This window comes from Buteo buteo, chromosome 4, assembly GCF_964188355.1.
Source record: "Buteo buteo chromosome 4, bButBut1.hap1.1, whole genome shotgun sequence".
In the NCBI taxonomy this organism is placed as follows: domain Eukaryota; kingdom Metazoa; phylum Chordata; class Aves; order Accipitriformes; family Accipitridae; genus Buteo; species Buteo buteo.
In genome coordinates, this window is record NC_134174.1 from 37,856,368 (window position 1) to 37,874,011 (window position 17,644).

The 17,644-nt window shown below is 42.1% G+C and overlaps 1 protein-coding gene across 1 annotated transcript in view; it reads left to right on the forward strand.

Annotated features, from left to right (window-relative positions):
• Positions 1-9,408: 9,408 nt before the first annotated feature.
• Positions 9,409-17,644, forward strand: part of BMPR1A (bone morphogenetic protein receptor type 1A) — an 86,648-nt gene continuing 78,412 nt past the window's right edge. The window contains exon 1 of the mRNA XM_075025561.1: positions 9,409-9,959. The gene's annotated coding sequence lies outside the window, so the exon portion shown is untranslated. The remainder of the gene's footprint in view (positions 9,960-17,644) is intronic.

The following is a 17,644-nucleotide window of genomic DNA, read 5'->3' on the forward strand; positions in this document are numbered from 1 at the left end:
TCATTGAGCTCTAGTGCCAAGAAATACTTCCAAATGAAAGGTATCTTCATATAACAATGTGGTTTATAGAAGTAGCCATTTTGTGCATTCCTAATGTGCACCCCTCAGGAATGCAGGAATTTTAAAGATACAACTAATTATGTTAAACCTAATTAAGAAGTTAGATGATAAATGGACAGACTTGGCTTTAGATGGCATTACAAAGTACAGCATCAGGAATCACAACTTTGTGCACTTTGATTTTATTTACAGCCCTAATTTCTGTTTACAATGTGCATAAGGAAAAAACACTTCAAAAGAATGAACAGAACATAAGCAATTTTCTGTCAGTTCAAAATTGCTGTTTTTCAGATTGTCTGTTCTGACCTTTAACCTTTGCACAAGACAGTGGTTCCTAAACTGTGCACTGTGATCCCTGGAGAGTTCAGCTGTTGGAAGGGGAAGCAATAAAGGCACAAGCATAGCACTGTGCCAGCTAATAGGGTGCAAAAAGTGAACAGAGCAAAGTTCGTTAGAAAAGGGCATGGTGTAAGATATCTTGACAAGTGTTGCATTAAGAGATTCTTAATAGAAGAGAGGCTATGATTTGCTCTGAAGAAAATGGTGATTTCAAAACTCTAGGCTTTGGTATCATCATCCGTTCCCCCCCCTCCCCCCCAATCATGAATCTTAAATTCAGCCAGTTTCTGTTGATTAAGAAACTAAGGAATGTGTGAATAAGATTGCTGAAACCATTATTGAATACACAATGAAATGCTTTGTTCTCCCAGCCAAATCAGAGAATTATGGATGAGATTCAGATTATATTCAGGCATAAATTCTCTGCTGTATGCCTATAAAACATGCCCTTGGATAGCTGTTAAAAATACAGTTCCTCCTCCTCTTAGGAAGATTACATCAAAGGAAAACAGTAACAAACGTGTGTTGTACTAATAAGGACTGTCAGACTGAGTCACAAAACTTTTCTGTGTAGTAAGGACAAGCAGAATGAATTTTTTTTGAACGAAGCTAAACTTTTGAACAAAACATGTTTTTTCCTTTAAAAGTTTCCAGATTTAAACTGTTAGGGAATAATAAATCAGTATGCATAAAGTATCATTAATAGATCTGCCTCCACTACAAAAGTATTTTCTAATCTTACTACTTTAGAATTAAGATTGTTTTCATTAATGACAAAAGTGTTATGAAAATTCTTTTGCTTCTGCTTAGTTTTACTATGCATAGTGTTACAGAAAAAGAGTTGAGGCCTTTCTGAAACTGAATTAATGATTTATTTTTCTTTTAATAAGAAGATATAGATAAAAATACAACTTTCAATTGAATAAAAGTGATGGTCCTTCCAGTGCTTGTGGAATGAATACTGCATGCTACAAGAAAGCTAGGAAACTTGCTGTTCTTCTAGAATGTTTTATTCTTACTGTGCATAAAAGAGGATGGTTTGGATTTTTAGGAAGCTTAATGAATATCTATAGCCATAACCAAGGATCTCATTTCAGAACAAAAGAGTGATTTACAGGATTTTAATTAATTTAAGATCTAATCGTATGTAGACTGGAAAATTATGTTGGGATCAAGGTTTAGTTTGATTTAAAGGAGACTTCATGTTGATGAATGCAAGCATTCCTATATGCATGTATGGAACATGTATGTGGATTAAAACACTCAGAACTGGGGCTCTGATTTCCTTTAAGTGGATATGTTTCATACCTGCAGTATTTGAGCCTAGATTGTTGTTATATAGTTCATTTACTATACATAGCATAATAATAATGCATTAAACTGAGCACACCTAGAGACCTAGTTTTTGTTGTCAGTTAGGCATTTGTGCTTTATGAGGTAAGATCCCTAGACTTATGATAGCATAGGAGATGTGGGAGCAGAAAGAAGGGCACACTTTTTAAAATTTGGCTTCATATAAAAAAAATGAATTCAGGAATAAAAATTTTATTTTTGCATTATAAACAAAGACCAAATATATTCTTTCACAACCAAATGTTTTTCTGCAGTACCCAATGCCACTGGTAGGCCTGCATGTTCCCTGAACCATTTTCTTTTTCTTCCTGGAAATTTTTCCCTGTACTGATTCTGAGGACATAATAAATTTCCCTAGGATTTCTGCATGTGTGGAAGCCTGACCAGAGTTACTGTTACACATGCTTGTAAGCTTTGTAACAATGTGGGTTAAAAAGTAATATAACGCTGTGCTGCTAGCCTGAGTGTCTTCATTCAGCCTACTGCATCCTGGAAATACCAGATTTACTGAGATTTATTGTGGATACACAATATATACAACACCAATTGGAAGTTTCTGCTTTACTGCATGTATGCTACACAGCACTTATGCTACACTGCACATACGTCTGCCCAAAAAATCCTTGCAAGAAATGTGACAGCACTAGCCAAAAAGATTCAGGTTCTAGCTATCGCATCAAATTTAGCATACCTGAATCTAAACTGTGTTGTTATGAAATAATGACAGAGCATAGTTATCCTTTGAGACTGTATGCGCAGTGCCAGCTGCTGCAGCAAAAGGAGAACAGGGCTATATTTTATGTGGATGATGATTTTCTGCCATCTGTATTATGTAAACCAGTTTCTGGAATGGGAGTTTTTCTGAGTTGCCATTCTTCTGTTACTTTGTTGTGACGCCAACTAGACTGAATTCAAACTTGCAAAGATTTCAGTTCATTTGGCAGAATTTATTTGGGCTCACATTGAAGGACTCCACGTTTACTCAGTTTGTGTTACACATCTTATAAAGGATTGGAAACAGTCTGGTGGCGTTAATTACACCTATGCACACAACCATGGACTTTTAGGTTAGGAGGAGTACCCTGAGAGATTAAATTCTTGGTAGCAAATACATAACACATTATGCACCTTTTATAGACTTACGTGGCTGGTGGTTGTTGGAGACTTCATTGATTTCCTAAGCAGTCACAAAAGCTGCTCTCTGTTCAGAAGTTCTCTATAAAGAAAGAGTCAGTGTTATTAAAAAGTAGATATTTAAGTCTAGGGGCAGTATGTATCCTTATGGTTCAGATTTGCACTATTTAGTACAACCTCAAACAGTTTTTGCTCCTATGCAATTCTCACAAAAAAAATTAAAGAATGCATAACAGTGAAATGCTGGGCTGTTACTACTCCTCCCTAACTCTGGGTAAGAATCCTCATCCCCCTCCAGCTTAGGGAAATTCACTGGCACAGAAAAGTATAAATTACACCTCTTTGTGCCAGTTTCAGAGAACCTGGCCACAAATACTTAAGCTGAGAAGATTTTACTCATTCCTTTAAAGGACAGTGACAAAGGTTCCTGCTTTCTCAGATCTCATAACAAAAAAAACCCCATAATAGAACAATTTTTAAGGCAAAGGATAGTTAAGTAAACATTTATTTTAGACTTTCATTATTAAGTGCAACTACTTAGAAGTCAACAATTCCTATCAAAGAGGGCACATGTGAAAGTAGTAAAATGAGATAAAAATGTAGGAGAGTGAAAATGCAAAGAAAAAGTAGCTTTTAGCATAACAATTAACCACCCAAACTACCCTTCCTTTATTCATCGCAGGATAATTCATTGTAACTGAATTAATGGTGAAACATTCAGTAATAGGCCTTGGTAAGGAAATAGGAGCAGTGTATCAGGATATCCTTTTTCCGCCACAGAGTACCAATACTTTCAATTTTATATACAACGGAAGTAATTAATTGTAACACAAAGAAGCACAGCTGTGTTTCCTGATGGTCACACATGCAATAGCTACTATTGTTTAGCATTCTGAGTACATACATTGAAAACTGTTCAACTGCTTTGAACATTTTATATTTTGGGGATTTAATTTTCATTAGTAGCTTTTGAATTTATAGTGGAATTTTAATATGCTATTATCTTAGATCCAATCCTGCATCCCTAATCAGGTAATTTTTTGCTGATGCAAATGGAGTTCAAACTGAATGAGGTATAGCTGCCAAACACGGAGATTTGCAGACACAGGCCAATTTCTCATTGGAAGCAAAGGAAGTTATAGACTATTTGTCAGGATTTGCTTTTAGTTGTATGTCTTTCTTTAACTTGTTCAAGTTCCAGTTCCAGCACATATTCAAGTATCTTACAGACTAAGGGAGAAAAGCTTTGTTGCTATGCCTTTAACTTCAATACATATTTTCAGACGAATTAGCTGACCGCTGTGACTGAAACACAAGCATATCCTTATTATTAATTTAGTAGACCTATATTATTTTGGTTTTGCTAGAATATGAAAAAAAGAGGAGAATGAGAGTGTTGTGCTGCATTTGTTCTTATTTAAGAGCAATGCATTCATGGTTAAAGATATGTTTAGACTGAGAAAAAAAATAAGGATTTGATTAATTGAAGTTATTTGGTTCATTTGTTTTGTGTAAGGATTCAGATCTGTTTCATTCTAACAAGCTTGGAGGAACACAGTGTTTTCAGTAGCATAAATATCCATCTTTGTAAATCTCTACACTACCCACTATAGCTGCCAGAAACACATCCACTTGAATCCACGCCTCTTGAGGACAAGGCTGTTATACACACCAAGTCAGAAATTTTCTGTATTGAAAAGAATTCTCCTTGTTTAACAGCAGGTTTAAAAAACATTTCCTCTTTCAGCATTGGTTCTGTTTCTGTTGCTGAAAAGGATCGTTATCAAGAAGTTAATTTTTTGTTACAAAGCCTTGAGGGGATGAAGCCTCAGCATCAGTAGGAGAAATGTTAATGCAGTGTGGTTTTGGATCTCAGGATTATTCAAACTTGTAAAAGAAAATAACAAATACATCTCATAATAAAAGGTGGAGGAACACAAACATATCTTAGATATACTCATTTTCAGAGAGAAGCTAATAATTAAACTTCCTTGTAGATCATTCGGCACTGCAGACTGATAGTTAATTCAGAATATAAATTTTAAAATCAGCACTAGAGTCTAAATACTTAATCTTCTCAGAGGAAATGAAGACTTTCAGGATTTTATTTGCATGCATTTAGGGGAAAACATATTACTAATTCTCCAAACAAACTGATGTGAGTGAAGCACCCAGGTGAAGCCTCTGCTTGAGCCTACAAATACTCTCTTTTTCTGTGTAAGACACTTAATGTTCTTACTACCCAACGCTGGCTTTAAGAAAAACAAAATAATTTGAAATGTTTCTTTGTATTTAAAAGGAGAGCTGTCTCAGGGTTTATTATGGCCTGGCGAAAAGACTGCAATATGGGTTTTGTACCTGGAATCCATAAAAACAGAAACGTACAGCTCAACTAGGCATAGGAAGAACAAACAGAAAAAACAAGAGGAAGTTTGGTTCTTGACTGGCAAAATGTCTCCTTAGAGCACTTGTAACATCAGGCTGAGTGATCCTATTACTACAGCCCTTTGCAAGTTGCATTCGAGTTCCCTGCTACACAGCTCAGTAAGGAATCCGTTCACATCCTGCAGCAGCTGCCTAAGGCACATGACAGGTATAGCCATTATGTCTTCCTTCCTCCCTGTCCACCTGCACAAGGCTAAAGAAGAATCCGGTCTGCAGAAGCCCAGAAGTAACCCCGAAATACACAAAGTACTTAACTTGTGGAAACAGTTTCCTGTTTCCTTGTGCCTGTGCTCTGCACACTGAGCTGTTATACTTTGGAGTATCTCCAGAGTGCTCTCCAGTGCTGCACTGTGCTCAGTTCATCACGCTTGTTGGATTGAAGGTTGGCTGGGCCTCACGGTGCTGATAAATACTTTTGCCTTTTTACTATCAGTGCTTCACTAGCAGAAATTAAAAAAAAAAAACCACCTTTCTTCACAGCTTTGATTCTGCCTTATTGAATTAATTATGCTTACATTTAAAACACTTAATAAAAATCCATGACATTTCTAAGTAACAAACAGCTGAATAAATTTATAATCAAAAGAATGTGCTTTCAAGTAAAATAATTCTGAAAAAAGACAAAGCCAAATTCACGTCATTTTAAGTGAAAAAACTGTGTCCCTGGCTGAAGGATAATATTCTTTTAATATGTAACATGGAATATTTATTTTGGTAACAGTAACAGAGAAGTACTCATCTAATTGCAAACAGTTTTCAAAGATATATTTGGACTACAGATTTAAGACATATGAATTCCAGAGACTGAAGGGAAGAAGGACCTACAAAGATGAAGTCCTATCACATGGATGACCTTCTCCCGATATATAACTCTTTGTTCTTAAAGATCTTTAGATATTTAAGATTTGCAGTTCCCAAGTGATTCCAAGAAGTAATAAGAAATTCCTGGAGAGGAAATGACAAAGAAAGCAGCTGGAAGACTATCCAATTCATGATTTAATTATTTTTTTTTAAATACAGCTCTCTTCATCATGACAGTCAGTCTTGAACTGCTTCTTCTATATTTCATGTTAGACTTCCACGTGCCATCCTGGCCAAATGTCGAATGAACATGTTTATTTTCGGACTACAGTGTCTTTGAGTGCTGCTCGATTAACAAAATAAATACTTCATGTTACCAAAACCTGATGTGTCCAAGTTTTTTACAGATTCCTAAAATCTTCACCAGGTGAGATATCTGTTACTGGTAACTAGCTCACTGGAACTCTTGTGTCTTTCCGAGTGCCTATCACCTAAAATGTTCATCTTCTGGTTTAAATAGGTATCTCTACCTATCCTGCAAGGTAAACAAAGCAAAACAAATCAGGTTTGATTCTTTGTGGTTTACTTGACAAGAATCTTAGGTTAAATTTCCAGTTACTTTCATTTGGGGAAATACAATAGGGTTCTTCAGGTGGTGCATAAAGAAAACTCTTCCATCATCAGGTCAAACATCACACACATCAGGATTGGTCAACAATCCCCTTCTCACACATAGACCACTGTATGATGGTAAATGACCAATTTTAGTCTACTCACATTGTTTTCATACATAAATCCATATGTTTCAAAAATGACAGTTTATACCTGTATGAAATCGGAAACATATTTTAAGTACTGCACTGTTTTGAAAGACACCAGTACTTTCCATGTGATGTTTCGTCAGACATCTATCACAATCTGAATGCTTTCTAAGGTTGCTACGATTCATCATTGTAGATCAACACACAGTTCTGTCTCCTGCAGCCCTAATATTGTTATAATGTACTTTACTTTTACTGACTTTATTCTGTGGTTAAGACAAGTATTTACCCAGTGCTCATTTATGCAGAGAACAGGCATATTGGCTACAGCAATGCAAACTTCATCCTCAGCAACACTATTTCTGACCTAACAGGGACTATCACTTGTGCTATCTTCAGTGCCTGAGTGCCTTGAAAAGTACTAGCTGAGATGGCAGTTTCTGCAGCTTGCAAATTTACTCACGGGGAATTGGATGAAAATAGTTGATCCATTTCACACAAGGGATCAAATAAATTTCAAGGCTAGTGGCTTTTGCTAAATTCATGCATACTGGACTTAAATCAATATCCAAGCTCCGAAAAGCACAGGGCTGTATTACCACACAGATTATTACTTAAAGAGATGCTAGCTCTAACAGCTTTGGTTCTGGTTGGGAGCACACACATGCATGTTGCATTCTTCTTCCATATTGAGTGTCTATTCTGTTGCTATAATCTGATAGTAGACAGAGTGGAAGAACAGCAGACTCATATTTTCCTTTGAAATTATAAACATCAGCATACAAGTTCTGTATTGCTTGGCATGAAAGCTGTGAATTTGTCTTTCTTGCAGGCTGTCTTTGTTTTGGACAGACAGATTTTTCTGGATGATGGTCATCGGAAAAAATTTTCTAAAAGTCTAGTAAGACAAGACCTGTATTTTTAAATGCCTATCACCATAGTATCTGGCCACCTACACTTAGTAGGTGTGCCTTTAACTGTCTACATTTTAAACAACTCTGGGAAGTTGACAGGTTTGAAATTTTACTTCCTCTTTTGTTTTGCTATATAGGATAGTATGCAAGCTAAGCACTCACCTAACGATCCATCCTAACAAGCCAGTGCTCTCATCTTACATTCAGAGAAGACAACACTCTGGAGTGGAGTACAGAACATTTACAAGTCCTGTCTGATACTAGCACGCAAAAACGGAACTAGGCTGTGGAGAGGTCAATAGAATAAACAAGCCCGTGTTTCCCACAGTATATGCACATGTGGCTATTTGGCACCGATAAGTGGAGATTGCTTCCCAATTGGTTATTCTCTAGAAAGTCTATCTGGGCAGGCATCTTGACACTAGCAATTGCTGGTGTGTCCTGAAGGCCTAAAGGGTGTTTTGGTCTGCAGTAAACGGAAACTGAGTAGGTTTGTATCATCCATATGATCTTCATTTCCCCCTATAGTCGGCTTTGCATTCGTGACGCAGAATAACCAAGTGACAGGACAAGTGGAAGGCAAGACCACGTCAACAACACAACTGCTGCCACTTTTTTGCGTGAAGTACTAAAAACAGCAGCCCAGGTGGAAACTGTGCGGTCTCCTTGTCATATGACATACTGTCATTAAAGCTCCTTCTGCACTGCTGCTGGGAGATCTCACCTGAAGACAGACAGACAAATTATTACTTTGCAAATTTGTCCTCATGATGAGGAGCTTGCAAATGCAATGCAAATCATGGCCCTCAGCAACCTTATCAGCGAGCAAAGCAGCTCACTGCAGAACTTATAATGTATTCCAATCTAACTAACTGGGCTTATTTATTTAGAGATACAGGAAATGGAAAAAAGCAAACAAACAATTTGGTCCTTTGCAGTGGAACTCTATCCCTCACGTGGCACTGCAACGTCAACCTTTTCAAAACAACTATTTTTCCACAAAGCTAAAAGGCCCACTTGAGGCCCTCATTTTTCCCCCGTGCTACTGCCGCCATTGCCCGCTCGTCGCCCACCCCAGCTCACACACAGGCCCCCTTTAATTCACAGCAAAGCCGCTACGGTAATCCTCCACCCCACCTACTCTGTGCATCCTGGCAGCTCGTCCATTTTCCACGGCACCAACTCCACCAGCATCCGGACGGAGCTTCCCGGCCCTGCAGCCGTGCCCAGCCTCAGTCACTTCTCACGTCTCGACCCCTCCGTCAGCCAGCAGTGCCCCCGTGACACCTTCCCGGCCTTTCCTAGGGGGGCTCCCCCACCCTCTTCACCGGGAGAGCCCCTTCTGGGCGGCGGGGCAAGGCAACGCCTGGGTCCCGGGGCTGGGGGCGGAGAGCCTAGCGACAAGCTCGCTCAGGCGGCGGCTGGCTGCGGCCTGCGCTCCCGCCCGCGGAGGGACTACGGGGGAAGAAAAGCAGGCCCGGCTAGTTCCTCCCGGCCAACTTTTTCCCGGGGTGCCCCGCCAGCCCTCCCGCCCACGGCACGTGTTGATGGAAGGGCGGCGGGGGGACGGGGGGGGGGGCGACCGGGCCGCGGACCACCCCCCCCCCCCGCCCGGCCGCTCTGAGGGGCGGCCGCCCCCACCCCGCGCCAACGGCCGCCGCGCGCCCCCCGCCGCGAGGGAGGAGGGGGTGGGGGGAGCGCGCCCGGCACCCCCGCGGGGCGAGGCGGGCCGCGCGAGGACGCCCGCCGGCCGCTCTTGCCGCGGCGGCGGCGGCTGCTGGTGCGCGCGCTCGCGCGCGCTCCCGCCTCCCCCTCAGCCCCCGCCGTGCGCGCGGCCGGAGCCGGCGGCTGCAGTGATTGGAATCCGGCTCCTGCCCGCCCCGCCCCGCCCGCGCGCCGCAGGGACGGGCCGCGCCGCGCCGCGCCGGGAGCGCCTGCCGGGACGGAGCCTGCGCCGAGCCCGGGCCGCGCCGTCCCGTCCCGTCCGTCCCGCCCTCGCCCTCCCCCGCCCGACACGCACCCGCCTTCGCCCCCCGTCTACACCGGAGCCGTCGGGGCCCCGGGAACGGCCTGCGGACGCGCGGCGGGGAGCGGGCCCCCTCCCCCCTTCGCCTTCCCTCCCGCCGCGGAGGATGAGGAGCCCCCACCGCCGGTGAGTGCGGCGCCGCGCCGGGCCGGGCCGGGCCGGGCCGCTCCGCGCCGCAGGCCCCGGGCCGTGCGTGCGTGCGGCTGAGGAGCGCCGGGGCGCCCCGGGCAGCGCCGCGCTGCGCCGCCGCACCCCTCCCTCCCTCCCCCGGCCGGGGGGGCGCGGGGCGCTCGGCGGAGCTGTTCCTGCCCGCCGTCGGGCGTCCCTCCCCCGGCGGCGCCCGCGCCCCCCTCCCGCCCCCGGGCTCGCTCTCCGCGGCCCGGCCCCGGGCAGCGCCGTCGAAGGTGGACTCCCGCTGCGGCTTCCCCCGTCTGGCTGCGGGTCTCCCGCCCCGGCCTTTCTCCTCCGGGGGGGGGGGGGGCGGGGACGCGCCCGCCGCGCTGGGGGCGCCGCCCCGCCGCTCCCCGGCCCGGGGCCGCCGGCGGGGGTCGGGCGGCGGCCTGCGGGAGGCCGGGCGGCCGCCGCGCCGGCGCAGGGGCTCCTCGGGGCCGACGGTTTCCTGCGTGGGCACGGGGGCCGGGCGGCCTGGCAGCCCGCGTTGTCTTCTCTCGCCGTGCGCTCTCCTCCCCCCCCCCCCGCCCCGCGTCTGCGCCCCCGGTGTTGTAATGCCGGGCTCGGTGCCGAGCGGCCCCGGCCGGAGCGAGCGGCAGCGCCCGTCGCGGGAAGGGTGCGAGGACGAAGGTGCTTCGCCTTCCTTTTGTGCGAGCCTTAGACAAAGCTGCGCGCCGGCTTGCCGAACCCGTTGCCGTTTAGCGATGTGAAATAAAAAGATTTGGCTGAAGAGAAAAAATCAGCCCACGTCATCGCACGTACCTTGGCAGTAAAAGATCGCACTGTCGAGTACCGATTAAGTAGGATGTTTTTTCGTAACTGGTTACAAACTCTGTTGAAGAGGGTTTAAAACCACGAATGGCTCTTTACCACCCTTCAATCGACCACCCTCCGAGTGGGGTAAAATTAAGAGCGAATTCAGGAACGGGGAATGGTGGTAAGCTGTGGTGTTTCCGTTCAGCAGTTGCCTGTCACTTTCTGTCGAAAGTTGCGTGGTGATTCTCCCCGGTGTAAATTGGTCACGGCTCCAATTTACGGTTTTTTGTTGTCTGCTGGACAGGTAATTATTTTTGAGTCCTTTTATCAAATTAGTGTCCTAGAGATTGTTCAGGCCTGTTATCTGTAGGAATAGAGAAGCTCCCTTTGTAGACAAGGAAGACGACTCTGCTGGATTGAAAAAGTTGCCTGGTTTGTAGTAGAACCTAGTCTTGGAGTAAGAAAGTTAACGTGAGAGCAATTTATATTCAGATACTTTATCCAGGCCATAGCCAGAAATACCCCATGTCGTGGCATTTGTGGCAGTCTGGATAAAATTCTTGCTGGCAATGTATTTGTCCTTTGTTTTTGTACTTTTGCTCCTTTTGTAACTTCTTCTTAGGTTATTCACCACGTTTCATTTGTTATGTGAGAGTGTGTGTGTGTATTTTATATGTATTTATATAGAGACATACAACCTGGTAGGCTTTGAGTTCTAGTCTGAAATTTTGTGGAGGATCTTCTCGCACAGCTGCAAGATTCAGCTGCCAGTCCTCAGTATGTCTTGCTGGCTGCTCCGTTCCAGGGACAATAAATGTATGTGGCTGGATCTGATTTTTTTGTTTGTTTGGTTTTCTTTTTAATTGTGAAGTAATTTAGGTTTGAAAGGGACCTCTGGATGTTATCTGGTCCAGCCCCTGCTCAAATTAGAGAAGAAAGCCATTGGTAAATTGCAAGCCTGAAATAGCATGTTACTTGGAATTCACTGATCAAATATGTGCTTACTGAAACGGTATGTAGCTAGAGCGTAGGGTTTCTTAAAGTCAATGTATGGGACCCAAATCCTAATGTTTTTGACGCTGCCCTGCAAGATCCTTGCAGTGAGAATTGTGTGCTTTGTTATGAGAATTGAAAATACTGAATATGGTAGAGTGTGTAAATGATACATGTGTTTCTTTCTGGATACCAACATTCAGGAATTGAGTATCTAAAGTCTAAGTGACAAACCAAAGTATCTATTCTTTATAGTAGTTGGTGTATTTATTGAACTACTCCAAGTCAGAGCTAACAAAATTTTGATCACGTTTGGGATTGATTATGGTGCTTGTTCAGATGTGCAGTAAACAATGTCTGCTAACTTCTTTCGAAATGGACATGTGTTTGCCATAGATGAGCATTGCTGTTGTATGAAATGTCATGAAGTGTTGCACTGCAAAGAGAAAAGGATTTTGAAGGAGCAATAGGTAGCTTTATCTACTTCCCAGAGTCCTGAAAGGCAGGCAATTGATGGATAAATTCATTTTTTGAAAATGTATTTATTATCTTTTTTTTCCCTTGGTTTTAAAATTAGGAATTATGATAACGTTTTATTTGTTCTCCAAGAAACAACATACAGATTCTGTGGCTGTGTAATATTAAAAAAAAGTAGGGAAGGACTTGCTAAATATTCACTAAATTATGTTTTCATAATGAGAAATCAGTGCAGGCTATATTCATATTTTTAAAGAAAAAAGTGTTTTGAAAATAGTTATATTAATTAACTCTGAATTAATGGGATCTCTCTTAAATTGTGCATCAGTGACTGTAACTAAGAACTCTACAGCTTTCCAAGGCATAGCAGGGCACAAACATGTAGATAGGAGGGTCTGAGTACATCCCCTTTGCAGAAGGGATCAAAGAACAGATATTAGTGCTTGCACTAATTTTGGTATAGCCAGGCTTTCCAAGAGAAACAAATCCGCCTTCTCCAAAGCCCTTAAAAGCAAACAAACCAGAGCAAAAAAAACACCCCTCCTTTTCTTTTTTTGTTCATCATTGTGGCTGGTACTTTTATGAGGACAGTGTCTCTTTCCACCAGCAGGTAAAGGTCTGACACATGGAGCTGCAGTAACTTCTTTGGTAAATTGCTGAAAAGCCTAGATGGATGAATGAGACCACACAATATGTGGCAGGGAATGTGTTACAAATGTGTATGTTTCTCCCTTGCTGATGTCAAGTATCAGTTGAAGATCTGTCCTTTCTATCTTGAAATATGGGAAAGCATCTGATATTTCTCGGTTCCTCAGTAAAAATAGGGCATATTTTCAGTGCCTGGGATTTTCTTCACTTACCTTATGGTCCTTTGTAAATAAATGACAGAAGGAACTTGGTAATTTAAAGATATATCACGTCAGAGTTGTTGTACGTGGGTGCAGATGGAGTACTTAGAGCGTTGTTTCACTTGCTAATATTCCCAAAATGCAGGACTTGGGGGCGGGCGCAGAGTGCGTGTGCTCTGTGGCCTGACAGCAAACTTTTCATTTCGCTGCTGCTGATTTAGTGGTTCCACTTTTTCCTTTCTTGGACAAGATCTGCAGAACCCTCTGCAGTTGCCCCACCACACTCGTGCTGATGGTCCCCAGTCGCAATGATGTCTTCCGTGCCTTCCATGATGATTAGTGCTTTAAAGGGAAAGCAGGGAGTTTCTTTCTGCCTGGTTTTCTTGCAATCCCTTAGAAGCTGCTGTGAAGTTTGTTGAGGGTTTGATATTCTCAGACATAAAGTAGTTTTGCTTACACCCAAAAATGTTTAAAACTGAAAACAAATGTAAAATTTAACCTGCTGTATTGCGTCCTTTAAAAATAACATGGAGACCGGAATAGGTGATCCTTGAAATTGGGCAAAAAGTTGAAGTAGTCACCTCATTTGTCTTCATTGTACAGAAAACATTTTAGTATTCTGAATGCTCTTATTGAGAAGATATACAGAATAGCCATTTTGTGAGGGATTCAGTCCAGAAACATCTGCTCAGTACTTTGTGCTCTGGGTATGTAATCCTCAGGAGGTTACAAACAAATAGCTGGCCCACCGCTGACCAGGCAATCAAGTAGGGGACAAGCTGTCAACTTGCCAGAATGGTCTTCATTGTGAATTGGCTTCCCAGCACCTCAGCGGTTGTGTTTACAGAGTGTATTAAGTGTATTTTATGCCCACTCTCCCCCAAAAGCAAAACAAAGCAATTATTCCACTAGTCTCCAATATATCTTCAATACATATTCCAAAATTCATTATAGTAGGTTTATGACACTGAAGCATTTTATTTAGGTCATTGTCTATTTGATATATTGAGAAGACAGAGAACTTCATTCATGTTGTGGCAGTGATGAGATGCATGAGTTTCTGGTTATGACCCCATTGTTTCAGCTGTACACAAATGGCGTGAAGAATATGGTTATTCTATTTCAGATTTATAATCCAGATAGTTTTCTTTCTCGACATGTTTCTAATGGGTGTCTTGTAGTTGTCTTCCGATTTCACTTGAATTCTGTGCATTTCAGTTAGGTTTACTGTTTTGTGATGGTCTGGTTAATGGAATTCAAAATAAGTATTAAAGTAGGAAAATAAACTCTAGTTCACGATTGTGATAATATTCATAGATTATATATGCATGATGAAAGGAGAAGCAACAGCAAAGACATATTTAAGGTCCAGTGTGTTACCACCTCAGAATTTCTGCAGTGACGTCTGTTGTTACAGTGAAAGTGATCGGCTTGATGGAGCTCTTCCTGCGAGTCATCAGCTGAGTCTGCTACCTGTACCTGTACCGAATTCACTGGTGGTTGTACCCATTGGCAGGGGGAAAGTGTTCTGAGTAGCATGAAGGGTATGAACTTTATTGAAATGTTTTAAAAGGTTCTGGTGAGACAAAGTCTGTGTAGTAGTAGTTCATAGGGTGCATACCTGCAGCATGTGGCTGAATGCTCTGGTGCTCATTTTTTCCCCAAAATAGAATTTCCCAAAATACAGAGGAAAATATAGTAGGTTTAAGTGTAGTTTTAGTATGTGACAAGTTGGCTGTGCGTTAAAAGGGGAAAAAAATCAGTATTACTAACTCAGCTCTGCAGTACTGTAGCTTAATTTGCATCATATGTTGTAAGAGCAGCAATGCTTTTTACAAAAATTTGAAATCACTTAAATTTTCTCAGTGTCTCCTCAGATGATTGCTTTACATGGTGGCTTCAGTCAACTTTATTAGCATAAAATGTGGAAGCAACTAGCAATTCTTTGTTTCTGCATTCCCTCAGTGCACCATCTTAAAGAGAAAACTGTCAATCTCACTGTGTTTTGGCCGATCAAAATACAAGCAGATGTAGCAGGAATAAGCCGGAGAAATATCAAAGACAGTCTCAGAAGAACGTACCAGCATATAGACCTGGTTCATGGAAGCGATTTCCTTTTCACTGCTGCAGCTGTTGAAATGGTCTAAATTTGCTTTTCTCTTGTCTTTATAGTGTTAATTATTAACAACTTTTTCTTGATTTGGAAAAAAAACCTAAAAATGTTCATAGGCCTTCTCACTTCCTCTGTGAGAGCCTGATCCCAAACTTGACTGGAAATAAGTGGGCAGAGCCCAGATGGCTTCTGGAGGGCCAAAGTTGTCAGAGATTTCACTCCTGCAGAGGATTAATACTCTGCTCATGAAAGATTCGTTGTGCAAATGAGTACATCATATGCTCAGAGTCAGAATTTCAGGGATATAGAAGTGGTGAATAAGCTCAGATATAATTTTTTTAAATTAATCATTCTTTTTGCTCTTCTTCGTTCAGTTGGAAGTTCACAGTGCAGTGGTGAGGCAGAGGCGCTGTCCCATGTTGTTGTGCAGGGGTATAGAGGGTTTGAAAAGGAGTCATGAAGGGACAAGTTGTGAGGAATTGTTCAGTGGGAGGAATGGATACTGGAAATAGGAAATACTGCATCATCCCCTTGTCCCCTGTGCCCTAGAATTTGGAGAGTAGTATGAGAACAAGAGCGCCGTATCAGAAGAAGACAGAGTGAACCTCAGTGACTGGAAATGCAAATGAAAAAACCAGAATGCTGTGTAAAGCATGCTCCTCCATGCTGCATATCCTTCTTTGTGGAAGAAAAATTTCTCTTACAGAATGCCTTAGAGAAGGTTTCAGAAACCCTCCTGTACCCTTCTCTGTGTTGTCCAAGGGACAAGTCTTGCAGTTGTCAGACACTGGTTTGGACAACTGAGAGTTAATTACAAGATGGGATTGGGAGAGGGCGCAGGAAGGCACTGCCAGCTATTGAGATGCAGCCATTCTTCTTAGACTCAACACCCAAAACATGGACTATCTCCTGAAGGGATTTTAGCAATAATCAAAAATTCAGTAGTGGTACTGAGTGTTAAGCGGAAACGTCTCTGATGACAGAGGATATGGGAGGTTTTATTAGGAATTTTATTTGTATTGCTTTAAAGTATTTTTTAAAACTTGTTTTGAATGTCTCCTTGCTTGGAGACAAAGCAAACAATAAATCTCACAGAAGAGTAAGTGCTTTTTTGTTTTTAGGTATTGATGTATTTTTCTAATTTTCTCTTCTATATTTACTAGTTCACAACCATTTAAAGTTTTTTGGTGAAAATTTTCTGTAGGAGTATTCTGTAGTGTATGCCATTCATTAGGATTGAAGATTGTGCCCTTCCTCGCCCAGGCAAATTATTATTGTGAGCTTAAAATGAAAATAAAAATTTGATAGGTTTTGCAGCCCATCTGTCATGTTTGCTGAGCTGAATCAGTGATCCTACTAGTGATAATTCTTCTTTAAAACTCAATAGTGTGGACCGAAGTTTAAGACAGACAGTATTGTATGCCCTAGTCTTCTACTTTGGTTAGATGAATGGAATTTTTTTTTAACAATGCAAACTCCATTTAATTTTTTTTTTTTCTACTACTTTTGCATTAGTCGATTCTTTACTGAATTGATTTAAGTTGACAGCCACTGATACTGGTTTACACTAATATTTATATGTTTTGTAAAGCTTGTTTGGTACATGGTGAGTTAATTGGGTTTTTTAAGCTTACAACTATAATTAATTTAATACAACTCTAAAAAGAAAGAATCAAAACCTGGAACATTGTCTCACTCAGAAGTGAGGGCAGAGGGCTCTGGTGAAGTGTAGGAACATTCCCATATAGCTGATATTCTTCAGTTTCCTGCTCTTAAAATTTCATGGAAGGAATGCAGTTAGAGACTCGCCAATTTGGGTTAAACCAGGAACTGCGAAATAAAACCCGACCCAGACAGGACAGTTTTTATTCAAACCCAAGCCTCCGTTGAACTGTCTGTTTTTGTTCCGCCCCTGGCCCTGCTTCACTCCCCCACCTCTCTTCAAATTCACAAGTTTTTAAATGTAGAGATGTTTCTAATTTAGAAAATTATTTTGGCATAATGAACTAAAACAGAAAGAAGGGAACTAAACTGAGGGAGGTCAAAAACCAGATGGAAATAGAAAATCTGAAAACATCTAGTAAAAAAAAAATCACCCTTGAAATAATGGAATCTAAATGCTGAAATTATACATCTGCTCAGCAGCTGTGCATTCCTTAGCCAGAGGTTCTGCTGCAGAAATGGCATTAGTCAACTTTTTCTCAAAGTTTCAAATGCTATTGTATAATATTTACATCTCTCTAATACTTTCGGTAATGGTCTTAGGAACCTGAGGCGGGGGGGAAGAATAGAGGTGGAAGGAAGAGCGGGTGAGCAGATGTAAGAATTTCCTTCTTTGTCCTTAAGCATCTGTAGCACGTACAGTTGTTTGCTGCAATGAAATTCTGTGATTTTCTTTCCTAGTGGTTCTTTATGAGTATCTTTAATTTCTGCTGACTTAATTTCAGAGGTGA